This window comes from Ochotona princeps, chromosome 2, assembly GCF_030435755.1.
Source record: "Ochotona princeps isolate mOchPri1 chromosome 2, mOchPri1.hap1, whole genome shotgun sequence".
Classification (NCBI taxonomy): Eukaryota; Metazoa; Chordata; class Mammalia; order Lagomorpha; family Ochotonidae; genus Ochotona; species Ochotona princeps.
In genome coordinates, this window is record NC_080833.1 from 31,989,140 (window position 1) to 32,016,002 (window position 26,863).

General features: G+C 52.1%; 1 protein-coding gene across 2 annotated transcripts in view; it reads right to left on the bottom strand.

Annotated features, from left to right (window-relative positions):
- The window catches only part of HIVEP3 (HIVEP zinc finger 3), a 473,613-nt gene that overhangs the window by 147,428 nt on the left and 299,322 nt on the right, over nt 1–26,863 (bottom strand). For both annotated transcript variants that reach the window (XM_058679706.1, XM_058679694.1), the window contains exon 3: nt 366–446. The gene's annotated coding sequence lies outside the window, so the exon portion shown is untranslated. The remainder of the gene's footprint in view (nt 1–365; nt 447–26,863) is intronic.

Below are 26,863 nucleotides of genomic sequence, written 5' to 3' on the forward strand. Positions count from 1 at the left end.
TGGCTCATTGCATTTCACATCCTCACTTTGCAGGCAAGGAAGCAAAGATCTAGGGAGGAAGGTGCTTGCTTGAGGTTTTCCTGTGCAACAAAGTCAGAGTCCTGGGGTGAGAGCCAGCTTATTGACTCCTGGCGTGGGACTCCGACCTGTCACCACGTGCTATTGGGAAGACAATTGCTACAGGACCAAAGACATTTGCAATGCTTTCCCTTAAGTCTCAGTGGGTTCTCAGACTCCATTTTTCTGATCAAGGCTGAGGCTACCCCCTGACCCCAACATCAACTGACCATAGTACATAGCCAAGTAGCCTTTGGACTCATCTGTGTTGCAGCGGCGGAGGAGGAGGCAAGATGGGGAGAACTTACTTGTCAAAAGCCAGTTGAGCTCTCATGGTCAAGATATGTCCGAGAGTTCTCAGAGCTTGGACGGCTGTGTTGGAGGGAGGCCTGTGGGAAGCAGAGAAAGTGAGAATATTGCACTGCTGCCATCTGTCAGCTCTCATTTGAGTTTAAAAAAATGCATCCAGAAATGGTGAGCACAGCCTTGCCGAGAGCCAAGCCAAGCTACTTCCCCTTCTCCAGGTTCAAGATCAGGCGCCTAGGGGATGCAACCATAGCCTGCTCATCCCAGTCCCCGTCACTTGCCCCAGCAGACCCCACAGAGATTCCAGGCTCACTCTTGGGCCAAAAGGAACTGGCTCTCAGTGCTCCTGAGGGAAAACTTCCTCCACGAGCTCTCTGAGCAGTACTCATCATCATTCATTCATTTTTCCTTTCATTATTCATTCACTCATGCAAGCATTCAATAGCCAGTTGGGAGAGCCGTGAGGTGCTGGCATCAGATTGTATGCAGATGAAGTCATGAGAGTGACAGCTCAGGTCCACAGCAGCACATGTAGACCTGGGACACATGCCCCAAGCTCTCCTTCCTCAGGCTGGTGATAGTTTCCCTCCTCCAAATGATCTCTGTGCACAATAAGGCAGATCCATACAGGGGGCAACAGGGTTCTGCCATTTTCAGCATGTGGATTCATTTTGGTGTGAATTCTCAAAACCCTTTCTGATGCTAAATGTACACTTCGTGTCTTCTCATTGAGATGAACAAACAGGTAGTATACACATTCTTTTGGGACATGATTTATATCTCTTGGGTTGAAGGCTAGGAGACTTTGGAGACTTACTCCAAGCTTATTTCCATGAGCAGATATTTGTGGAGTAGCCCCGAGGTGCCCCGCCTGGTGGCTTGCAGGTGAGGGTTCCTGATGCAGGAAGGCATGCTCAAGCGCATGGATGACCTTGGACAAGCCACCTTGCCTCTAAATCAGACTTCATGAGCAAAATAGAGATGATGATCCTGACTGACAAATTGTCATGAGGATTAAGTAGAATAGTGGAAAGCACCAGGTTCAGGACTGTCAAAAAAGAAGCTCAACTGGCACTCAGAGGACCAATCGTCTTTATCATCATCATCAACATCCCTATCTTCATCATCATCACTGTTACTATCATCATCATCACTACCAGCATCATCTTGATTATCACCACCATCACAGCCATCACCACCACCTATCTTCTCCGTCATCTTCACAAACCCTCAAGACAACACCTGACACATACCGATGTTCAGTGATCGCTAATCAGTATTGTTTACACAATTGGCATCATTAATGTCATCATTACTGTCACTGTTCCTCCTAGCCTATGAGCCCCTGTCTCCCCAAAGAGTCTAGCACAAGACCTGTCTCCTGGAAGGCATGAACAAATGATCACTAATAGAGTCCTGTAAACCCACACCCAAATCCAACACAAATGAATTCCCAGCACAGGAGCTTGAGCAATGGCAGAGAAGAAAGGCCCTTCCTGGTACCCTGAAGACCTCAGTGGATCTTCCACCAAGCCACAGAGCTTCTGGAACCACTCATTCACTAATTCATTCATTTCTTCATCAAACTGACACCAAATTTTCTCTTTGGTCCGACAACAAACCCTTGTCCAGTGTATTTTTTTCCTACTTTGAAATCCTGTTGCCATCTGTCACCTCGTTTGGTTTCCACAAAAAGGCTCAAAGGCAGACAGAACCAGTACTGACAGTCTATTTTTTAAATTAAAAAAAAAAGAAGGCCTAGAGAGGTGCCAAGATTGCCAAAGGACATGACAGTCAAGGCAGTAGCCGATCATGGACCCAGCTTCCATCCTGACCTTGACACTTCCTGTCTCCCCAATGATGCCAGGCATTCCACAAACTCCAGACCATGCAGTCTCATTGCCTAGTTTGAGTCTCAGCAAATAAATAAATTTTTAAAAATAAAGAATTTTTGCTGTTGTTATTTACATGTTTACATTTATTTATTTGAAAGGCAGGGCATCATAGAAGGAAGGAGAGAGATCTTCAGTGCTCTGGTTCATTCCCCAGATAGCCATAGCAGGCAAGGTTAGGCCAATCTAAAGCCAAGTTCAGAGTCTCCTACCTGAGTGGTAGGGACCCAGGAACTTGGGCTATCTTCTCTTGCTTTCCCACGCACATTAACAGGGAACTGGATTGGCAGTGTGCAATTGAGATTCTAACAGGTATTCTAGTGTGAGATAGTGGTGTCTAAAATGGTGGCTTAATTTTCCGTGCCCTAGTTGGTGTTATTTTAATATGTCCTTAGGGAAAGACTGAATTCTGAGACAGCAGGGGTTGTAAGAACCGCAACAGTGTTGGGGCAGTTACACATGGCAACCCTGATCCCAGACTGGCTGGGTTCTAATCCTGGCTCTGGCATTGGCAGTGTTGGGGTTCCTCTCTGTGCCTTAGTCTTTTTATCTACAAAAACAGAATAATAAAAGCTATATACCTCTGGGCTGTTGTAAGGAACAGATTCAGCCACAAACAGTCCTTAGAATAGTGCCTGGCCCAGGGTAAGGGTTCCTTATAATTAGCGTGGCGCTTCCTCTACCTAACACAAGGCCTGACACATAAGAGCCCTAATAAACATTAACTAGGTGGCAGGGTGGGTGCAATGCTCCCTGGAAGAGGTGAGTACTCATGTGTATTTTAAATATTGATGGGTTGGGCAAAAGAGCAGCTGGAGCTCTGGCTGTTAGCCATCTCAGGTCCCTGGCTCCTGGCTCCCAACCTTAGCCAGGCAGGAGGAGAGTCCAGCCTTGAGTCCTTGCTGCATTTCCAGGCTGCCCCGTGTCTGCCCACTGGCAGTACATGTGACCTGTGACTGACATACTGGTTGTAGAATCACATCCTTAAAGCCCTGCCCAGTTGTTCCGTTGCTCACTACTTGTAATACTCACCTCTCTTTTCTTCCCTCTGGGCTCTCATTAAAAGGGAATATTCACACCCACCTTAAAGGATTATATGTCACAGGGGGAAGGGACAGCATTCTGTACCTGGCCCTAATGGTGTGGCAATGGTAACACTGAATTCAGCAAGGTCAGCGGTCCTCACCCTGCTAGAGTTCATGCTAAGAACCAATTCATGCTTCTCATAGATCCCCCTCCCATGGCCATGGTTTGTTCCCCCCCGCCCGCCCCGGACCACATTGTGCTATGGAAAGGCAAATCTTCTTTACTGGCCCCAACAGGGATCAGGGTCCCTGGAGACGAGACAGCTGCTTGGGAAGTACACCTCTGGGAAGGATGGTCCCAGAGGATCCACTTGGAGAGTTCCTCTTGTATGGCAATGCCAGCAACTCATAGCTGTGACCAGCCCCTGTGGCAGCTATAGGACATTCTTACACCAGGTCTCTGAGGTTGCCGGACCTTCCTGCTTACGGGAAGGAAGGAACATTCTCTGGGCCAGAAGCTGTCATTCCTTTTCTAACTGAATTCTTCCAGGGAGCCTGCAGGTGCACACTCTGATGCTCTCATACTGTGAAATCCTGGCACACTCCTTAGTTACCCACGCCTCACATTCCTCCCCCAGGAGCACCTGTCAGCTTGCTAAAGCCACTTTACAGAGAAGAAGGCTGACTTGCATCCGGAATCACAGAACTTAGCAATGACCGCATTGGAGCTATCGCCGATCAAAGCTTTGTTCACTTACTCATCCATCGGTTATCTCTCTGAGGGTCTGCTGTGTGGCAGGTGCAGAGCCCCCAACTCTTTTAAAAAAAATTCATGTATTGATTTCTTGTCACTTCTGGGAGCCAATTCTGCTTAACAAAGACACAGGAAGTTCTGCTAAGGGTCAGACACTGTGTGAGGTTCTGGTCTCAGGAATCCCATTGACATTTCTGCGCATTTGACTTTTTCTACAGAAGACAAAATGAGCAACCCAAAGTATCAATAGGGCTTGCCCAGGATCACAGCAGACAGATGCATTCCTCCACTCGACTCTTGAATCTTCTTTTCTTGCCTGTTTTGCCCTTCTCTGCATCATGCTCTCACCTATCTGGCCTGCAGTGGTGTAGGCTTGGCCATTCCAGTGCGTGCCCACTTCTTTCAGTTCTTTGTCCAGTCAAGAAGGGCAGCCATGGGCACTGCACCCCCTGAACCTCACCACAGGATGACAGAAACTTGAGTATTTAGACAGCGCCAACTTCTAAAAAGGATGCATGCCTCCGAACACCAGAGACCCGCCAAGTTGAAGCATAAAGGAACGAGGCAGGCCTGACCTCAGAGTTTTGAGGGACAGTGCTGAGAATTCCAAGAGTTCGAGGAATGGGTGTTTCCCCTTGGCTGCTGGTAGTGCAGCTGGGCAGAGCACTCTGGGAAAGCACTTTGACAGCATGAATGAATTGCTGTGGCTCACAGATAGCACTTTTCTGGGTACAGTCATCCCAGTTTCCAGCAATCATGTTCAAGGAAACATGTCTGACATATACTATAGCAAGGCTGTGTGCCGAAAGCAAACCTAAGGGCTAGCTGATGAAAAGGGCTAATTCACCGACGGAAACAAAGCCCCCGCCCTATATCAGGGACTGGCAGATGATAGTCTATGGCCAAAGCCAACTGCCAACCTGCTTTTGTAAATAAAGCTCTTTTGAACTACAACCACACCCATTTGTTGGCATATCCTCTATGGCTGGCTTTATGCTTTAGTAGCAGATCTGAGTGGCTGAAATCAAAGCACTGGAGCCTGAGATTGCTTAAATATTTGCTATTTGGCACTTTATGGAACAAGCCTGCTGACCTCTGACCTACTAGAGGGACTACAAAGCAGATTTTAAGAATGGGATAACTTGAAAATATTGTAGACAGCAGGTTGAGAATAGCAACCACCAAATGGTGAATACAGGATGATTTCTGCTATGTAAATATCACGTTACAAACAAAACCCAACAAAAACTATATATAAGCAGAAAAACAGAACATGAAAACACTAATAGTTTTTAGTGGAGTTGGTTAGAAGCACAGTGGATAATCATTTTTCTTTCTTGTAATTACTTATATCTTCTAATTTTAAAAATACAGAAGTGTTGTACAATAGGAGGAAACACATGTTTTAACAAGAGCGATTCCTGGTTGAATATTTTAGCTCTGGGCATCCTAGTAGCCATAGTAAAAAGTAAAACAAGATGGTTTTTATTGTTGGTAGTAGGAACTAGGAAAGTAAACTTTTCCTGGTCCATATTTCCTTGATTTAAAATTTAAATCACTTTAAAATTTTTTTTGTTGAGAGACAGAGTAATATAGAAAGAGTGTGCATCACACCCCAAGTGACTGCAATGTCTGGGGCTGGAAACTCAATCCAGGTGCCCAGGTTCAAGACGGAAACTCCAATATTTGAGCCATTCTCTGTTTCTTCTCAGGATCCGCATTAACAGGAAGCTGGAATAGAGTGCTGAGCTGATTGAGGGATACTGGTACCTTGTTGATGAATTTCCAGAGCAGCAGAGAAAAGCCAGGAGGAATCAGCCCTTAGAGCTATCTTCATTGTATGGGGAATATCTTTGTAGGGACTTGACAGTGGGGTGCTCAGTGTTCCCTGCTTGGAAGGGTCACTGTTGCACAGCTGAGCTTCTTAGGCTCCCATGTGTCTGCTGATGCAAGCGCATCTGTCCCAGGCCAAGCCCTTCCCTAGGCCCAGAGAGGAAATGATGAGGGTAGGGGCAGTGGCTGTTCATTTTCCGGTGATGGGTTCAGGGATTCCCCCCTGGCCCAGGGGATCGATCACTCCCTTTTCAAAGTAGAGGGACACCTTAGGGGATCCTAGGAAGAGGCTTCTTTGCCACTAAAAAGAATTTGGGCAACACAATCTTCTCCTGCACCATCTACAATCATGTACTACTGCAGCCTTATCCTCCCAAGAATCTTTATTTTTCACTTTATTTGAATGGCAGAGAGAGAAAAAGAGTTCGAAGGGCTAAGAAGCTTGTCCAACTCTCAGCCTCTGTTTCCTGCAGCCATCAGGGCGGGGGAGGAGGCACTTCCTCTTGTTGCTTCACTCACTCCTCCCACACTCTATCCCTTCAAAGTTCCCACCACACCTCCCCAACACGGGGAGTAGTCTGAGTGACCATCTCCAAGGCTGAGAAGATACTAAGAGGTCACTGAATTCCCCCAGGGAAACAGGGATGTACTACCAGCCAGCAGGGGACCAAGGCACTGTGCATCTGCTTTCCAGGGGTGCCAGCACTGCCAATCAGGGTTCTGCTCTAGAAGGGGTCCTCAGGGTCTCATGTAGTGGCTCCACCTGACCCCTGAGGAAGGACCATCCCATCCTATTCTTCATGGCCCCTTTTCTACCAGCAGTCCCTGCAACCACTTCCAGGCCCAGTCCCATCCATGCTCTCAGATCTCCCTCCTGTGATGTAGGGCATCTGAAGAGAATAGGCTCAGACGTTCCTGCCCTGATTCTGGGACTTGTACCTACAAATGGTGCCTAGCTCAATCCCGTGGGCTAACCCAGAGCCCCACTACAGCCTTTCGCTCCCTCCTCAACACCCATCCTGCCCCAGTCTGACTCCCCAAGCCTTGGCAATAACATTGAAGGGAACTGACCCAAACTCACTGTGCACCTGCCTCCTACCAGGGTCTTGGCTGAGAATCATATGAGGGTTGCTTTATAGAATGCCTGCAGAGGGCATCTCTGCACCCATTTTACAGATAAAAAAGCTGATACTCTGTCATCGCCACCCTCCGCCCCGCATAACCCCACCCTATGCTCAGCTTTCCAAGAGTTACATGGCTGACAGGTGGAAGTGTCTGGATGATACCCTCAACAATCTAGGCAGTCCTTTTCTCTGGGCTTTTTGCTCTGCTGTTGGGCCTAGGCTGTGTTCTATACCTCCTATGGCCACCCTGGTCTGGCCCTCCAGTGCCCATCCTACTGGTCAGATATGATTGGTTATCAAAATCTGCTTTTCTAATTCCATTATACCTTGGGCTTCTAGAAGTCCTAAGATGGTGTCCTCCAGACAGGGCTTTAGATCCGATGAGACCCCAAAGGACAGGGACATAGGCAGAGGCTGGGCAAGGCCAGCAGAGGGAGAAATCAAGGCTAGATCCACCACAGCCTCCACCAAGAGTGACTCCCTGTCTGGCACACTTGTGGGCAACTGCTGAATTATAACTGCATGTGCTGAGGGTGGCCAGGTGATACGGAATACAGAAGTGCATAAGCTTGGGCTTCAGGGCCAGACAGTCCCATAGCCAGAGGCCTGCTCTATGTCTAAGAAGTTTTGTGGGCTTGAGGCAGTTGCTGGGGAAGGTAACCTGGTTGAGCCTCCAACTACTTGGCAAGAATGTCAATATAGAGTAGCCACTGTGAGGATGCATGGACTGCCTTGCAGTTGGTCCCTACTCATGCCTTTTGCTCCCCAGTCCTGGCTGCGCCTGGAGCTGACTGTCCCTGCCACCTACAGAGATGGCCTCTTGGAGCCAAGCAGCTTGAGCTGTTCTCATGGTGGCTACCACATGGCTGGCGGGGACCCGAGCACACTCGGCACACTGGAGATAAATACAGGGTTCAGGCACCTGATTCTAAACAATGGGCTATTCTGGGGTTTTAATTGCTCATCTAGGGGAGGGCAGGCGCTGGGCGGTGATCAACCTTGGAGGTCAGTGGCAAACAGGGCAGCAAACACACCAAGAGCAGGTGCAGGGATGCTTGGCAGCAGGTTCTGGAGCCCAGAATGCCATCGAGTGAGGGCGCTTTTTGAGCTCTGGGGAGACCACTCCTTCAGTGTACACACAGAGTATTGAGGCCCAGAAAGGACAGAGCTTCTCTCCTCCCCAACCTCTATTTTCCCCAGCTGGATTCTGAACTCTACCTGGCAGAGACAGACTTAGGGCATGAATTACAGTGTCCAGTGATGAGTGCCAGGAGGAGGGACACGTGGGGCCACAGGAACAGGAGGGGATCCCAGGACAGAGCAGCTGTTCTGAATAGCCTGACAGTCCTTCCCTCCACAGTCACTGTCTTCCCCTGCATCCTCTCCCAGGGTGGTGGCAGGGGTGGGGAGAGGAGGGAAGAACAAGGCAGCTCTGCTAACCAGGGGCAAGAGCCAGGCCCCTTGAATCATCCCATCCTAGCCTGCCTGTGTTGGCTATCAAGATGCAGCAGGCCAGCACAGCCCCTCCCTCCACTGCTCCCACAGACATGAAACTCCCTGTGTTGAACATGCATGATCTTTTCACTTCTGGGCTGTGAGACCTTGCCAAGTTCAGTGGAGCACCTGTTAGACCATCAGACCCGGATGTGGTGCTGTGTATGCAGAAGACAAGGCACAAAACTTCTCAGGAAGTCTGATAGGCGCAAGCACCTGCCACCTGTCTTGGCCCCTCCCACCCAAATCCTGCCCTGCATCCCGAGTGCCTCCCCCTGACTTTTTTCTTTCTGGGTCTACTGCTGGCCACTGAACCTGACTGCCACCTCCTTGACAGCTGCTCTGGCTTCCTCAGGTCTCTGAGCCACACTCAGTTCCTGCTCAGAAAGTCTCCTTCCATAAAGTTCCCAGCCAGGACAGTTGAACAACCTGAAGAACAATGGGGCGATTTGAGCAACCACCAGTGTCCAAGGGTCTGCAAATCACCTGGCGATTTAGACACTGCTGTCCCTATTACAGACTCACAGGTAGAGACAAGGGATTCCCCAGTTGTGCCCTCTGGATTAAACCCCTACTGCTACACCCCTGGGTGCTCTGCCTCTGGCTAAGCGTTCAGTGATAGTAAAGGAACCCATGACCAGCTGGGCAGCCCAAGCTCTAATTTGACTGTGTCTGAGCATTATGTTGGCTGTTTGCTGCTTTGAGCCCTGCCATGCTGAGCTCTGGAATGCAGAAAAATGAGTGGGTGATGGACAGGTCTGGGGGAGGGATTGGGGAGCAGCAGGATGTTGGGGGGTGGGTGGGTGTCCAGGAGCTGAGAGCAACCAGAAGCCAGGCCTCTGGCCACTGGCACAGAAAGCAATCCCCAACATGGTTCTTGACGAGCGGGTGACCACCCCCTCTTCTCAGACAAGCTCTCTGCCCATGACCTAGAGTCAGCCCCCCCTGCCTGGGGTGGCACAGCGGCTAGACAGCAAGGCCTGGGTTCTCGGGCTGTGATGTGTGATGGATGATTGCGGTGAGCTCACCAGCTCTGGGAGAGGGAGGAAGGGCAGGCTGAGGGGATCCTGCGCAAAGCCCTGTTATGGATTTTAACCCTCTGATGTGCCTGGCTAGAAATTCATCATCAATAATTCACGGCAGTAGGGAGGAGCAGAGGAGAAAAAGGCAGAGAGGAGGGGACGAAGAAAAGAAAGGGGGACCAGGACAGGTGCATGGAGGGTGTTGCCCAAGTCCTGGTCACCCTGGTCTATTTGGCTTCGTGGGACTCTGGGAAGCAAACGCTGATAGAGCTGAGGCTGAGTTCCGGGAGGAATGGAGAAAGGGCAGGGGGCTGGGCCGGGGTTGAGTGGGCCCACCTATACCTGGGGGCTTTCTGATTGCAGAGGATGGGGCCAGGCCGAGGGAGCGCAAAGGGTCCCTGAGTGTTAGGGGTTGTGCTGTGGAAGTAAGATGGGTTTGGAGGGCTCTGTCCCTGTGTGGGAAACAAGCCAGTGGCCTTCTGGACACCACCAGAACTTTGTTGGTGAAGCTAAAGAAAATTAACTGGTATATTAAAAAAAAAAAAAAAAGAAGAAGAAGCATTGTTCGGTTGCTATGGCAACAGAAGGACTAAGAATAATATAAAAAGAAGACGATATGCCAGGTTGTCACGGGCAACCCAATTTTAAGGGTGTGTGCATGTGTTTTGAAAGGAGTTGAATGGGGGGAGGAGAGGAGGCTCAGGCTGACTTCCCTGGGTCTAGTACCTTGCAGGTTTGCCCTTGATGAGGTTGTAGGGAGGCGAGCTGGCAAAGCCTGGCACCAAGTCCCAATATAAGACTCTTAATCCCTCCTCCTCAACACAATTACCATTTCCTAGAGACACCTCTCAAACATATGGCCCCATGTAGTCTCTTCTGGCCCCACGTAGTCTCTCCTCTCTGGCCCAGGGACTCACTGGGGACCCCATAGCAAGACAGATGGGCAGGAGATGCAGCCGTTGATCTGCAGCCTGGATGACAAGAGGCTGGGCAGACCCGGGTACGGATGGCTCTTGTCTTTGAGTGCCTGGAGAGAAGCTCCAGGTCCACCTGGGGTCTGCAGCCTGGGCCAGGGGTCCAAGAGCAAGACAGTGTCAGGGTGGCCCGTGTCTCTTGGGGCTGACTTTTCTCAGGGCAGACAGCAGCACCCGAGGGCGAGTTAGGAAGAAGGAAGTGGCAGTAAGGAGAGACCAAGGTGCAAAGCCAAAATACCCAAGGCCCATGTCGTGTTTCTGGCCTAGAGCTCGTACAGGGCCTGGATTTTCACCTGTGCAATAAGACACAGAAGGAAGTGGTACAGGCATTGTGATTGGAGTGCCCAGACTGCCTCTATCATGTGGACTCAGGGATCCCAGCATCTCTGGGCATGGTGCCATTACCGGGAGAGTGACAGTGACTCTTGGGACCCCATGAAATGGCAGTTTAGAAAGTGTTCGGCCTGGCACCCAGATTATGTTCAGTGGCTAGTACCACCCAGCCCATTTCCTTTACTGCTTCACAACTTATAAGGCAAGGGCAGAAGGCACTGCCCACCCAGCTCTACGCCAGCCCTGACTGTTGGGGTATGTCACAGGTTGGGCGCACCTACCACCTGCCTTTCAGTGACTCCCAGACTCCCTAAGAAGAAGGCAGTCCCCAAGAGCTGGGGGCAGGGCTTATGGGTAGTTGTGGTCATGGAGGATTTCCTGGAGGAAGACAGGCTGTGAGGAATGGAATAGGAGGCAAAGAAGCTTTAAGAAGTCAGGCTGGAGGAGGCACTAGTGCCCCCTGCTCTTGTTGGTGCAGATCTGCGTGTTCCAGATTGTGGGAGTATCTGCAGCTGCCACCAGACCTCAGGCTGCTGGTGGGGCAGGAGGGACAGGTGGGACAGGTGGGAGAGGTGGGACAGGTGGGACAGGTGGGAGGCAGAAGTGCTGGCTCAGCCATGGGCTGCCCTGAGCAGGAACTAGTTCAGCCAGTGTCCCCTGTAGCCCTCTCTGGGATCTTGATGCTGGTCTTGTTTTGCATGGAGGAAGGGGAGGAACAGAGTTCTGCCCTGGGGTGGGCTAGGGGGGCATGTGGCATGCTGCACCACTGGGGAGTTCAAGCTGCGTCAGCTGAGAGCTTCCAGGGGCTAGAGGATGAAATTTTGCCCTCACCTTCTCTTTCAACCTTTATTTTATTGAGCACCTACTAAATCAAAGACACTGGATCAGGCAAACAAAATGCCTGCCCTCCTGAAAGTTAAATTCTGTTCAGGGAAACAGACGCTAATATTGTCAGGTCATGATAAGCACTAGGACAAAAAAAATGGAAATTGCTGAGGCATGGGCAAAGAAGTGATCAGGGAGGACTTCTTGGAGGAGGTGGTATGCCAGGGGTGGGAGCAGCTACATGAGTATTTCAGATAGGAGCAATGGTACATTCAAAGGCAGGAGGGAGTCTGTGTGTGCTCCAGATCCCTTGTCAAGTCCTGGGGAAGAGAGAGGCTTAGTCAGGTTAGGAGATTCACTTGGGGTCATGGCCAATGGGTGGGAGAGCAGGACAAGAGGAAAAGCGTTCTGCCTCTTCTCCTGGGCATAGCACGGGGCACCCGGATGCATCTCAGGGCCTGTTAGTGGGTGGGCACCAATTGGCAGAGCAAAGCAGAGCTGCGAGGGAGTCAGTCAGTCAGCAAACACTGCCTGAATCCCTGCTACAGCCAGGTTCTGGCTGTGACTGGGCCCTGGCACCAGCCAGGCACACGTTTCCCTTGCTATAGAGAAGCTGGAGACCAGAGGGTTCTGGGACCCTTGTGTTTGTGGCCGACGTCTGGGGACCCCAGGATGGAAACAGTGGCGGCTTGGCACCAGAGACTTTAGGAGTGCTTAGCCCAGGCGATCAGCAGGACTTGTAGCAGCAGATGCTCCCTGGGAAGGAGTGAACACTGAGGCCTGGGGCCCTGCATGCTCCTGCTCCACAGCTGGAGGCACACCTTTGACCGTTTGCCTGGGAGTCTGTGGTTAGTGTGAACTTGGGGTCTGGGCAGAGGCTGTGCAGCTGCACCCCCTGCGTGGCAGGTCCTGGGACCCCTCTGAGCCTGCTTCCTCCTCTGTAAAGACAGGACTAAATGGCATCTGCCTTCACAGGTACCGGTGAGAAGGAAGATGAGCTCTCTTAACACGGTGTACATCCCTCAAAATGCTTGCTACTTGCTCTTTCAGAACAATGGCTATCTCTGCAGGTGACAGAAATTGGACTCCGCTGGGATGCGAACAGCCAACCAACCCCAGCAGCAACTTGACACTTCACAGAAGGGCTGCTAGCAGCCAACTAGTGGGAGCAGAGGCCACTTCACTCATATGGCAGGCGTGGCCTGGCAAGGAGACCGCAACAGAGGAGAGAAGGCTCCTGTGGGTTTTGGCCAGGGTTCCAGGTGCTTGTTCCAATCCTCCCATCAGCCTCAGTGGATGAAGGCTCAGCAGCAGGTGGTGAGACCAAAGCCCAGGGGCTTGTTGAGTGAGGAGAAACCTCCTGCTGATGTGCTGAGAGACCATGCAAGGCAAGGCAAGATGGCTGAGGGTGAAGGTGAAGGCGAGGAGGAGCAGAATGTGCCGCAGAAGCTATGGCCTGGGAGCTTCCAGAGATCAATGAGATATCGTTGAGGACTTTCTGGCAAAGGGAAAGGAGGAGCAGCTCTGAAGGATAGGAGGAGGAGGAGACTTTGGCCAAAGACACTTTGATGCTGGGTGTAGGACCAGCACTCAGACAGAAAACACGTCAGAACCAAGAGCAAAGGCACATGGGCTGGATGTCTGAAATGCAGAACAAGTGACAGGTTCTGTCCACATCCACGGGTCAGGGTTTCGAAGCTGGAAACAGGACAGGGCAAACAGCTGGGGCGAAAAGTCCTTTCGCCTGTAACAGTCACCTGGATCTTGAACCACCAGCCATCCTTCATTCATGCATCCAGAGGCTCCAAGGCAGCCTGTGCCAGCCTTTTTGTCTTGCAGTGGCTCCAGCTCTCCACTCTTTAAATGAGTATGTCCCTGACACAGGAGCAAGATGACTCAAGGGGCAATGGCTCTGACCAAGGGGCATCGTTAGCAGCTTGGCAGGGTCAGGGACGTGTCTGATGAAGTCTTAGGGTCACTGCAAAGCCATGGGGTTTCCAGGGCAGAGGCCAACAGAACCGAGGCGTGAGGGGGCGACCAGGCCCTGCTGTCTGTGCCATGCCCATGTCACAGCAGCCCGTGAGTCCACAGCTGCTTCTACTGCCATGCCATGCCCTCTCCACTCTATGCTCCTTAGTGCACCAAGGGCATCTTTCTAGAACACAAGCCTGGTTCCATCATCTTTCACATCATCTTTAATGGTGCCTTATGGCCTCTAGGATTAAAACGCTGACTTCCTTCAGAGTGACCAGCAAGATGTCCTCTGGCTCTCCCTCCTACTCTTCCTTTCTACTCTCCAATTCCATGCTTCAGCCAGCCCCTGGGTGTGAAGCAGCTCCCGAGCCACTGCAACTGTGATTCCCTCTGCAGACAGAAAGCTCTGGGCCTAAGAAGCTTCTCCCTTCTACACACACACACACACCACATGCATGCATACCTACTCCGCATTCAGTTATCTGGTTAGACGTTACTTCCAGGAAGCCTTCCTTGACTACCATCTGCACATAACCTTGTAGTACCAGCATCCCCCTATGCCCCGGACTCATTTATGCCAGTGCACATCCCACTATAATTGTCTTTTTGTCCCTCTGTCACCTGCACCAGATTGTGTTGAGTGTCAGGAGAACAGAGAGGCTTTTGGCTGTAGCCCAGCTGGGACAGACAATGGTTACGGACCTGAGACTTGCTGGAAGTGACTGGAGAGAAAGCAGAAGGGAGAGAGGAGTGGAGCGGAGGGAAACCTGAAGGAAGGATTAGCCAGGTTCCTTAGGCCCAGCTCACTGTCCAGCGCAGACCAGCCTTGGCACCTATGGGATCTCATGTTAGCTTCCCACCACAGGAGCTGGACAGCTCGCAGCAGCAAAGGGGCAGAGGACCATGGAGGAGATAAGACATTGTCCTGGTAGAGATAGGGCAAGGTGCAGGTTGCCCAGGCTGCCTGAGCCACCCTGTAAAGCACAGACGCACGCATGTGCGCACATACACACAAGCCCTAGAGGCTAACAGCAGGGAGGATGAGGACCTGGATGCGGTCAGGTTGGACAGGTTATTGGTGGGGACTCCAGGAGAGGGGCAGCCTGCCTGTGCCACAGGCTCCACTCTGTTCCTCCCATGTTCATATGAACATGTCCAGTGTTGATAGTTAAGATTCCAGGGCAAGCTCCTTTCCCTTAGGAAAATCTGTGTGTTCCTTCTGTCCTTACAAGGGAGTCTGTCTCTGTGCTGTTTGCAGTGTTTTAATCCAGCACACAGCTTGGCAGGCTTTGACAGATTTGCCCTACAAATGTAAAGCGTGAGATCTGCTCCCCTATTGAAGGCAAACTGCGGGAGACAGCCCAGGGGTGTGAGCCACAAGTCCAAGGTTGTGCAGTAGATACACTGGACAGAAGGTGGACAGCGACTCGCCACTTCCTCCCCATGCCCAGCCATGGGCAGCCGCTACCTCCGTCTGTGCTGCTGTGAGCCTGAGTGTGGCAAAGCCCTCAAGTCCAGTGGCATCACCCAGCAGCTGTCAAGGGCCTGGCCTTGTACCCGTCATGGAATGTTCTCCAAGTCCATTCACATGATCCACCCCGCCCACCCCCAGCAGGACTTCCTTCCTTTGTGGATCTGAGTAACTCACAGTCAGGCCCAGCACACATCTGCATTTCTAGTCACCCGTCCACCGATCCTGAGCTTGTCTCCATGCCTCGACTGATGTAAATAACGCAGGAACACAGGACGGCGGAGAGCTTCTTGGGATCCAGTTTCCCATTCTGTTGGATCGATACCAGAAGCCGATTTCCAGCTCATATGGAGGTTCTATTTTTACTTTGTCAGGAGCCTCCATACTGTTTTCTTCCCCCTCCATACTGTTTTTTTACACAGTGGCTATGCCACTCCACATGCCCAGCAGTCATGCACGCAGATCTGACTTCTTCCCTTAGTAATTTTGCAACATCAGAGCTAGTTCGGATCTCCCTTTTAATTCCCTCGGCTGCTCACGTAGGAACTGCTCACTGCTGCAAGGGGGTGAGGCAGGGCTGGATGGATGTATATCATCTTAGAGAAGCTAAGCAGGGTTAGCCTGTGCATGAACATCAAGGCACCAAGCTATAGCAGTTCCCTTTTTTTTAGTCCCTTTGGGGACTGCTTGCTGGGGTACAGACGCAGCCTCAGGGGCCTGTTTCGTGGTGGTGTTGCAAATTGGTCAGACTCAGAGTGTTGATTTAGGGTTCACTGGCTGTTCTACAGACTGCTAAGTCTCTGGATTCTAGATGGAAGCTTGGGAGGACATCTGAGGGTGAGCAGAGGAAATGTCAGAGGAGCTGAATGGCTTGGAAGGGCCACTTGGCTGGATTTAAAACCAGAGCAACCCATCTGGGCATGGGGCCTCTAGAAAAAGGTGTGTGGACAACTCCTTATGGGACTGGGAACACATCATTTCTGTTCTTGGCCTGTTCAAGTTGATGCAAGAGATCAGCTGCCTGATCCACAGGAAAGACATGGGGCAGGGACAGGAGTCTCATGATCCTGTGTTCAAATCCTGACTCTGCTACTTAACGAGATGGAGGACGAGGGCTCCCAACACCAAATCTTGTCAAGGCTTGATGGTTCCTGTGGGGGTGGAGCTGACTGTGAGAATCCCCCTCAGCCGTAAGACAGCTACCACCAGCAGTGGTAACCGGAGGAGGGAAGCATTGGGCAGGCCACACCAGTTGGCCTGGCTCACCCTGGACCTAGGAAGGTTACCAGAGGCAAGATCTGGGTCTGGGGAATCCCAGTTCATCCTAGAGCCTCCCTCCTCATCCTCGTCCCATTGTGCCTATTGGAAATCATGGGATTCTCAGGGAAACCCCATGAAATACTAAGCTGCTGGCTTCATCCCAGGACTTGGGGGCAATCTTCCTATTAGAAAACTGGCTCATCCCATAGATTTCATGACCACACATACGTCCACTACAAAAAGAATGCCACAGAACCCTGTGGAAGTGTCTGTTTCTCATACTTCTAGATACTATTTGTTTGCCACTTGTACGTTTCATTGCATTGCCTGTGAGCACTCATTGGCAATCAAGCAGATGCCAAGAGCTTTAGAAAAAACAAGGGGAGAAAAACATAAAGTTGGGATAATTAGAAGCAGTTACTTGTTCTCCATTGCCAACCAGGAAGGGATAGATACAATTTCAGTTTAGCAACAGAGTATCTTTGCATAGTTTTATTTTAAGATTGTTTATTTATTAAGAAAGTCAAGAGTTACAGACAGAAGTAGACACAGAGATTTTTCCATCTTCTGGTTAACTCCCTAGATGGCCACAACCATCAGCACTGGGAAGGACTGAAGGCAGGAGTCAGGAGCTTCCCCTGGCTCTCTTATGTGGGCACAGGGGCATAAACACTTAGGTGATCCTGTACTGCGTTCCCAGGTACATTGGCAGGGAGTTGGATTTGAAGTGGAGCAATTGGGATGTGACCTGGCATACACATGGGATGCTGGCACTGCAGGCTGCACGTTGCAACCTGAAGGAGCTATTCTGTTTTTGGAGTTGAGTGTCTCATTCTCAACAGGCAGGAGGGCCTCGGCACACTTGACTGTAAAGATTCACTTATTTGAAAAGCAGTGAGAGAGAGAGAGAGAGAGAGAGAGAGAGAGAGAGAGAGAGAGAGAGAGAGAGAATATCTTCTACCAGACCAAAGCCAGGAGCCAGGAGTTATATCCGGACCTCCCACATAGGTGTAGGGACCCAAGCACTTGTTCTATGTTCTAATGAGTTTCCTAGGTGCAGGGAGCTGAGTTGGAAGTGGAGCGCAGCTGAGAGACAAAATGGAACCCTATAGGATGCTGTCAATGCAGGTGGCCGCTTTACCTACCATGGCACAACATAGGCCTCCTAGCACAGTTTTTAGAACCAGGACTAGCTCAGGGTTAGAGAGAGGGTTAGCATCCGAAAGGGTTCTCTTGGCAAGGTTGGAAAGCAGACTGAAAAACTAGTTCTGCTGAGAAACAAATGGCCCATAGAACCCTGCTGAGGGTTCCAGCAGCTTGGTTTATGAATGGAGTGTAAGTGGACTCCTTCAACTCCCTTCAGATACCACCACCACTTGCCAGCAGCCTGGGGTGCTGCCTACCCTGAACATAGCTTCTAGCCTCTCCTGGGACCCACAGAGCCTTTGGGGCAGCCTGACCAGGACTCTTCCTCTCTAGGTCTGCAGGGTAGGCAGGGAGTGCCCGAGCATAAGCCCTAGCTTCCCGCTCCATCTTCCACCACCTTCCAAAGGTGTGTCAAGCCCACAAATCCACATAAAGTGTGCCCTCACCCCTCCAGGGTGCTGTCCTCACACACCTGCCTAGAATCCTTCACCTCCTCCCCAACACCCATGGCAGGCAGGGGCCTGGCCTTCCAGGGTAATCCTAGGACTGGAATAATAGTCAGAGGGACTTATCTTCTGAAGGGTTTAGTGATGTCCATTACAGAAAACCCATTCTGTAAATGGGAAGATTAGGACTAGAGAAGAGGGACTTGTCCTAGATGCCACATTCAGGAGACTCCTACACAGGTGGTACCTAGACATGCCCTTGGAGACTACAGACTTCCTCCCCGGGGCTGGGAACAGGCCCAGGGAGAGATGTGACGAAGTCAAGGTGTCTGCAGGTAGGTAAAGACATGAGGAGGCCTGAGCCCTGCCCACCTTCCCCACACAGGCCTTACACCTGGTCTGCCCTGAGGCCACCTGCGGAGATCTTTTCTGAGGCTTTGACCCCTAGCTCAGGCAGGATAGGTCTGCTGCTTCCCTAGGCCTGGACCAGGCTGGAGTGGGAGCCTACCTGCATTCCCGAGAAGTGGGAAGATGGCTCCTGGTGAGCCCAAAAACAAGGAGTGGGGTCTCCTGCCTGTGGGATCACATGCACACTCTCTTGAGCCTTTCCTGGCCACAGGTCACATGAGAGAGGTTGGTGGGCCTGTTTGTCTTCCTCATTTACAAAGGAAAACATTGAGCTTCATTTAGAGTAGTCAAGTGACCCACCATAGGTCACACAGCTAGTGACTGGGGAAGGCAGGACTGAAACTCAATACTCAACACTTTCAGGTGTCTGTAAGTGGTGTGTCCTCCCTCCCAGCCAGGCTCGGGGCAGTCTGAAGCTAGCACCCACATGGGTGGTAGGGACCCAAGCACCCATTGCCTCCCAGTGTATGTACAGCAGGAAGCTAGTATTGGAAGCAGAGCCAGGACTCTTCTCAGACACTCCCCTATGGCATCCTGACACTCCAAGTGACATCCTGACCATTGTGCCAAATGCCTGGCACCTGGGACCATTTTAAGATCCGGGTGCTATTGGTTTGGGAAGCCTATCCCACATTACATGAGACATATCCCTGATAGAAAATATTGTGTTACTAGTAAAACTATCCACTTGAAAAATAACCTTGTTTTGGAGACCAATGTTGTGGCATATCCAGTAAAGCTGTCGCTTGGGACGCCAACATCGTCTATGGGTACCAGTTCAAGCCTCAGCTGCTCCAATTCTGATCCAGCTCCCTGCTAGTGGCCTGGGAAAGCAGCAGAGGATGGCCTGAATGCCTAGGCCCATGCACTCACGTGGGAGACCTGGAAGAAGTTTCTGGTTAGGATTTGCCTAGCTCTGACCATTGAGGGCATTTGTGGAGCTAACCAATGGATGGAAGATCTTTCCTTTCTCTTACTCTATTTCTGTGTAACTCTGCCTTTCAAATAAATTAATGGATCTTCTAAAAAAATTGCTTTTGAAATTATTAGGAACAAGTGACTTGTGACTTGTGGGATTACCAATTGGCTCTGATCAGGCATCCTGGCAGGTGGAAACACACTAACTCCCAAGGGAGAACTGGTCCTGCAAGGACTCAGTCCCCCCAAGTGGCCATGCTTGAAAACACTAACAAACCATCCATTCTGATGCACACTTGTCAGATTATGAAATCAAAGCTTTTTCCTTTCCACATCTCTAACATTTCTGTGAGACCATGAGAAACACAAGAGGTGTGATAGCTTTGGAATGTGAAGCTGGGTCTGACTCCAAAACCAGGGCTCCGCTCGGTGCACACTGCCTTCCAGAATCCAGACACAGTCTGCAAGCTGTAGCAGGCTGGTGTGGGGTGGCCTGAGAGAACCCGGCAGACAGCACTGACAGGGTCTGGGGAGGAAGTTCCTGGAGGAGTGGTTGAAAAAAGCGTGGGTGTTTGGTCTTGAACCACCTTGCAGTGTGGTGATGCTTAGCAGGTGCTCACAGCAAGCTGGCGTGGCACACACCTGCTGGTGGTTGGGACATGGGGGCTGAGGAAACAATCCACGTTGCATAGACACCAAGTGGCCATGTCGGGCTTTGAACTAAGGGAGTTGGGTTCTGCAGCCCAGATCTTCCCAGCTCTGCTACTCTGCCTCTCTCTCCATTCGAGGCAAGCCTGGAGAGGCCCAAGTGCACTCAAGCGTGTGGGAAAAATGAGGGGTGGGGTTGAGAAACAGGTCCCTTCAGGGACAGCTGAAGGCAGAGAGTGGAAGTGTGGGCAGACAGGTTTCAGCTGATGAGAGGGGAAGAACTTTCTAGCAAGCAGAGCTGCCTGACAGCAGATGGGCTGCCTGGCAGTTCCCTGATCTCGTGGTTACTGGCTGTGTTCAGGGAAACACGGAGGCCTCTGTGCTGGACGTTGGGGAAGGCCTTCTGCGTTGGACCAGGGCTGTGCCCATTACCCAGGACATATGTCACAACCCTCTCATGCCTTCTCAGAGCAGCATCTGTATAGAAGACATAAGGCAATCTGGAGTGGGACCCAGAGCAGAAGTCCTGGGGAGGGGACTCCGGTATAAGAGATGGAATGTTGCAATCCAAGGCTGGTGTCAGGGGCTGCTGCTACATCCTAAGCCATCGACTGGGGCTTTACCTGTGTCTTCCCATCCTCCTTCCCACAGCCTGTGAGGGTCCTGAGCAACCAAGGAGCCTGGGAGGCAGCCCCTTCACGGCCTTGACCCCTGCCCCAAGCTGGGGAACTTGGTCCAGGCATGAAGGGTCATTGGGGATCCCAAGCTTGGGGTAGGAGGTGGTAGGGAGGGAAGTAGGAGCTGAGCAGAAGGGCTGGGTCGGGGTGGACTGCGGGAGACACTGTCAGGAGGATATGAAAGTGGCCTTGAGAAAAAGGAACGAGGGAAGAAAAGCAGAAACTGACACCAGTGACAGAGAAAACGAGAGTGGCCAGGGGAAGTGGCCACGGGGCGCGGTGCCGCCAGAGGAATCCCCCACCGGTGTTTCCTCTCTTCTCAGAGGCCAGTGGGGGCCCAGCTCCCCGCCTGCTCAAGCACCTGGGCCGGAGCAGCCCTGGTGGCTTTGGCAAGGATGGCCTGGGCCCACCAGCCAGGGCACAGACCGGATGCAGTGCCTTACCTGCTTCCTGCAGGCCCATCTGTGTGGTTTCTGACGTTGCCAGGCCTCAATTTCCTCTATACAAAATGGGTATAAGTATCCTGAGTACACAGCATTGTTGGGAGGGTTTCCGGAGCCAAGGGTCTTGCTTGGGCTTGAGGGGTACACCCTGGGGTGCAGGGAGGCCAGGCCCAGAGCTGCAGCAGGACACACCCTGGGCTTCCAGAAGAAGAGCACCTTACTGCTTGAATGATGATCCTACAGGTCCTTGATCACCCCATGCTCTGTTGGCTCTGAGAATGAAGAGTAGCTAAGAGTCAATCTTAACTTTAATGCCAGCCTCCCAATTCCCAATCCTTGCTGATCCACTGGTAGCTGTGTGACCTTGGCCAAGTGAGTGGACCTCTCTGAGCATTCTCTGGCACCAGTAGGGCTATTGTGAGGATTAACTCCCAAGCCACACACAGCTTAGCTTGGCTTGGAAATGGCTCTCTACAGAAGAAGAAGCAGGGCACTCTGTGCTGGGCAGGGCCAGGAGAGGGGGATAGTGGACAGGCTTCTCCAAGGGGAAAGGGTGATGAGCGAGTGAAGAGGTACAAGCAGCAGCAAGGGCAGGGCAGCTGGGGGGAGTAGGTGAAGGATAGATCAGACTTGCTCTGAAATGCAGGCCGTAATGAAGCTTTGCGAGTAGTCTCCGCAAGCTGTTGGGGATGCTGCCCAGCCTAGGAGGGGGCTGGCTGGCTTCTGTGGCCAGACTTCTGCTTGCACTGTAATGTCCCCAGGCACATCAGGGAATTCCCCCAGCAGGTGGGCACGGTTCTTTCACGCTGCTCTGCCTGGCACCCCAGGGTCCCAGGGAGGGGTGACCACTGTGATGAGAGCGTCACAGGCTGGGGTCCCCAGGATGCTTGAGAGGGGCTTCCGGCTACACACCCACTCTGTGCTGAGGCCTCCACATGGCTGCTGTTCTGCCCTCAGTTGTGGCCTCCCACACTGACTAGGGTTACCCAGGTTGCCCGGGCTTCAATGTCTCACCCTCTACCAGCTCCCAGCCATCCTCAAGAAGGGGAAGTCAGGCTCTTGCTCCACTACCCTCAGGGCTTCCATTCCTTTGCTCAAACCGCAGGTCTCTCTGGGTAAAACAAAGAGCCTGCCTTTCCCTCACATCTAGGGCAGCTTAGTGGGAATGCAGGGAGATAGCAGTGAGGGCAAGAACCCAGCCAGGCAGGTGCAGAGGAGCCTGCAGGCCCCTCCATGCCCCTCTCAACTCCTCCCAGGGACTATCTGAGGTGGAGGTGATAGAGCACATCGTCCAGCTGACCCCTCCACCCAGACTCTGTGCTTGGGGCAGCTCACACAGCTCTGGCTACATCCATGATTCATCTGCAAAATGAGGGAGGAACTGAACAATCCAGGCCCTGGCCAGCAAAGCTAATCTCACAGCCAGCATCCCCTCACTGTACCTCTAAGAATCTGTGCAAATCTGGATTCTGAATGCCAGCTTCAAAGTTAACATTCTCAAAGGCTCTAAGTTCACACTTTACACCAAGGCAAAGTGGTGAGAAGAAGGGCCCTGACTGCAGCCAGGGTTTTATAAGTTGCAGAGTTTGGCTTAGCTGAGGGTCTCCTGAAAGTAGTGGTCTTTTGGGGCCTCACAGTCGCTGGCCACAGGCCTGCTGTTTTCTCAGTCTATGTATATCTCACCTGGCCCCCTCTGGTTCCACAGGGAAAGGTGCAAAGCATTGGAGATCTGGAGATGAAAGGTGTGTTGTTGCTCCCAGCAGGTAACATGGCAAGAGTACCCAGCCCCTCTTTCAGCCATGCTCATGCTCCTGAGCATCACCGCTACCCAAGGAAGGAAAGGCAGGGCAGGGATTACTGTGCCAATTCTCCAGACCAGGATACACACAGGCCAGGGGAGGCAAAGTGACTGTGCCAAGGTCCTGAAGGCAGATACTGGGCATGTTTGACCTGAAGCCCTGCACCTACAGAGTAAGGGACTTATATCTTCCAGTAGGGTAGAGGTATGGGAGACGGAAACATCCATCCTTTCCTCATGGAGCTCCTCAGAGCTGCTCTTCCCTTTCCTCCTGCTCTGTGCAGAACTGCTTAATCTGCAGGGGAGGGGATGCCTTGCCTAAGACTTCAGGGTCGGCATGGTTTGTGTCAGCTCTGGGCAACACGAGGAGCTCCTCCCTGTGACCAATGACAGGTTGCACCTGTCCTACTAATCAGTCTCCTCCCCAGTGGATCTGAGGATAGGTGATCTTCCAACCCGCTGTCTTCTCTGACTGGACATGCCAGGCCTGCTTCAGGCTATACCCTGCTTCATGGACCAGTGCTGCAGCAGAGCCAGGCCTGATGATGCTGGGGCACACCCAGACGTGGCTGGGGGCATCACCAGGCCACGAGGGGACCACTACAAATGCTGCAAGCTGATGCCCCTGGGGACGCCAAGGAGTAATGCATCTGAGCAGTGCTCTCAGGCACTCTGCCCATTAATAATGCATGGACAGGCGGCGCAGAGCTAGCATGGGCCCGAGGTCAGGTGGCATTAGGAGGCTTCTAATGGTCCTGACTACTCGGGAAAAGCTCCCACGTGAGATGTGGGCAGCATGGCGGGAAGCCAGGATTCCGGGCATTTAACCCCATAGGTGGGAGGCTGGGGCAGAGCCAGAGAACAGCTTCTGTAGGCCCTGCCCCCTTCAGAGACTCAAAATGGGATGATTTGTGGCATCCGGCAGGGGGCTGAACACATCCATGTGGAAACAGCAGGGTTCGACTCCCGCAGGCAAGTCAGAAAGAGAGGGGCGGGTGTCAGACACTGAGGGCTGCCAGGAGTCCTGGCAATGGCTCTCCGTGTGTGTCAGCTCAGCGGTTCTGCAGTAGGTGCCTGCATATTGCTAGAGCAGAGCACTCACTACCTCCTCCAGCCACATACGTTCCTTCTTTAGACAGGCATAGCTGTTGCCATAAAGGGACTGATGCAAGAGGTTCTAGGTCCAGCGTGCAGCCTGGCTGTCTCTGTCACCCTCCCACTGCAGCAGAACCCCTGAGATCATTCCACAGCCCCTTATCTCCCCTTCATATGTCTCTGGGAACCTTGTATCCTGTAACCAATCTTCAAGGTGAGTATACCAAAAAAAAAAAAAAAAAAAAAAAAAAAAAGCTAACCCATCCATGGCAGGTGCTTGGGTAGCAGTTAGACTCTAAGATGCTACCCAATGATTTGTGAAGGATCCTGTTGAACAGAGTTGATCTGTGTTAACTCATATTATGGGAAGGACAGGGAAGGCTTGCAAGGCCAGGTCATGCAAGAATGCTGTGGCTGCTGCCTTTCTCTTTTTCAGTACACTCCTACAGGTAGGCGGTGCCTGCTGCCAGATCATGGCGACAGGGTAGAAGCCAGGGGAGATGCCCACGTTGTGAAGGTTATTGGGCATGGCAGGGACTCTGTCTGGGGATGGTCCTCCAGTCCCAGTGAAGCCTTCAGATAACTCCAGCTCTGGCCAATTCCCTGACTGAAACTCCACGAGATACCCTGAGTGACAGATGTCCTGTTCAGTTGCATCTGAATGCTGGATCCACCTGCTAAGGTGAGGGTGGTTGGAGATTAGAACTGGCCAGACAGCTGAATGATTCTGTAGTTTCTATCTTAAAGGGCTCAGGAAAGGTCAAGGCATTTGGGCATCAATGTGGGATGGGGAAGGAAGGAAAGGAGGATGTGGCCCTGGTGTTCAGGAGGTCTGCCACATGTGGGCCTTGGCAGCCGCGGGCAACAGGCTGTGGAAGGCGGGTCTGAGAGGATAGCACAGGGCTGGAAGTGGGTCATGGAGCAGGGAGCAGAGGCAACAGGCTGGGGCTCCAGCTCTTGCTCACTGCTATCCCTTTCCAAGGCAGATATAGTGATGATCACATGGCATGAATGGGAAACTGAGGCTGAGCCACTTGCCCTAGATCACCAGGCTAGGCAAAGGAAACTCTGGGATTTGCACTGAGGATTCCAGGGGCCAGGATATGGCAGAGGGCAGTGTTAACCATGCCTGAAGGGCTCAACTCCCCTGCAATGGCTCTGAGGGGCAGAAGACCCAGGGAAGATGGGGGCAGGAAGGCCTTGTAGTGAGCTGGGGCCAAGCCTCCCCTTCACCACACCCGAGCCCTGTCTTTCTACCAGGATGCACCCTGACCCTGCACGTCTTGTGAGCCCTGGCCTGAGTTGACTGGGCCACGCAGCTCTGTCTACTTCCCATGGCAGACATCTCCCAGACTAGGCCTCTGTTGCTCAGGCCTCCTGGCTCCTCATCAGAATCTGCAAGCACCCCATGTTCCATTGTCCAGCGTTTTCTGTTCTCTAGGTAGCTCTGTTGAGGTTGGAAAGTGTCTGGGGTATATAACAGGATGCAGAACACCCAGGGTTTCCCACTCCACAGGGGGACAGGACCACCCCAAGCCTGACTAGTCCCAGTCCTGGGCTGGTCCCCAGCAGAAACTCACTTCATGTTCACTGAAGTAAAACCCTATCCTGCAAACATGAAGAGATCCACAGCTCTCCAGGGAATCATGGATGGATCATGGATAGGGAATGGAATGACAATGAACTTTCAGCTGGTCTCTTTTGTCTGTTACTGTCACTCTGGTTGCTCAAGGCAACAGGCTGTATAGGACTATGCAGAGACCAAGCAAGGGGTGGGGACAGCAAAGGATGAGCCAAGGGTGAGATGTCCTTGGAATCTGGGAGCTGAATGCTGGCAGCCAAGGGCTCTGCTTGTGGGTCGTGAGTGGTCATCCATTAGTAGCAAGATCCAGGAGCCTCAGAGTGGAGGGTGGACATTCCACCTCTGGCCTCTGAACTTTGCACATCCCTGGCTTCCGAGAAGGCCTCCCTCAGTGGCCAGTCCACCCCTTCCTATGTCCAAGAGGAAACTGAGGCCCAGCCAGGAGCAGAGACTCTCAGAGGTCCTCAGGTGCATGGCATTTGAGCTGGCATCCAGAGCCCTGGGCAGCCAGTCACTCAGTGAGCACAAGCTCTCCCCGACAATGGGGACCCTGACCAAGGTACTGGCCTGTACACAGAGGGCCTGGACAATGTGAGTGTACTACTTAGGAAGGGTTGGCTGTGCCTGTGGAGGGGGCTCTGGCAGGGTGTTTCCCTGTCCTGAGTTGCTGGGGGTGGTTCAGTCAGAAATGTGGCAACTAAGGATTCCTAATGGAGGAGTCAAGATCCACAGGTGGCATAGGGCTGGGGCAGGCTCCCTGTTTCCATAGCTGTCCTATACCAGCCTTAGGTATATGCTACTTGCCCTTTTGGTCTGTCCCCTCCAGCTAGCCCTCTGGACCACAGCCCTTCCCCATGCCCAGTGTAGAGAGGGCATCTGGCTTTGGAATTCATACCTTCACCCCTCATCCACGATCCCCATTTGCTGGTCCAAGCTCCTTCATGTACTGGAGCTACTTAAGCATTCAGAGTGCCGTGTTGTCTTTGGGGTATAGTTATCTGTGACACCAAGTGCATCCCTTCTCCACCATCATGCTATGCTAGTGGCAGCACCCCCATTATAGCATGTACGGGCTCCCATACACTGAAATTTCCAAACATTCTGGGCAGAAGGTACCACTGCCACCACATCTACTGTACAGATAAAAAAGCTGAGGTCTGGAGAGTGAGCCAGCAAGGGAAGTGCCTGGGCCAGCTGTCAATCACCTCTGTTGAGCTTCTACTCTTTGGGAAGCATCTTCCGAGTTATCCCCTCTGACCCTGGACCAGTCTGGCACCTGGGGTAAGTGACACATCATCAAGGGCTGCTTGGATGGTGATGGAGTAACATGACCATGAGGTGGTGACTGTGATGGGGAG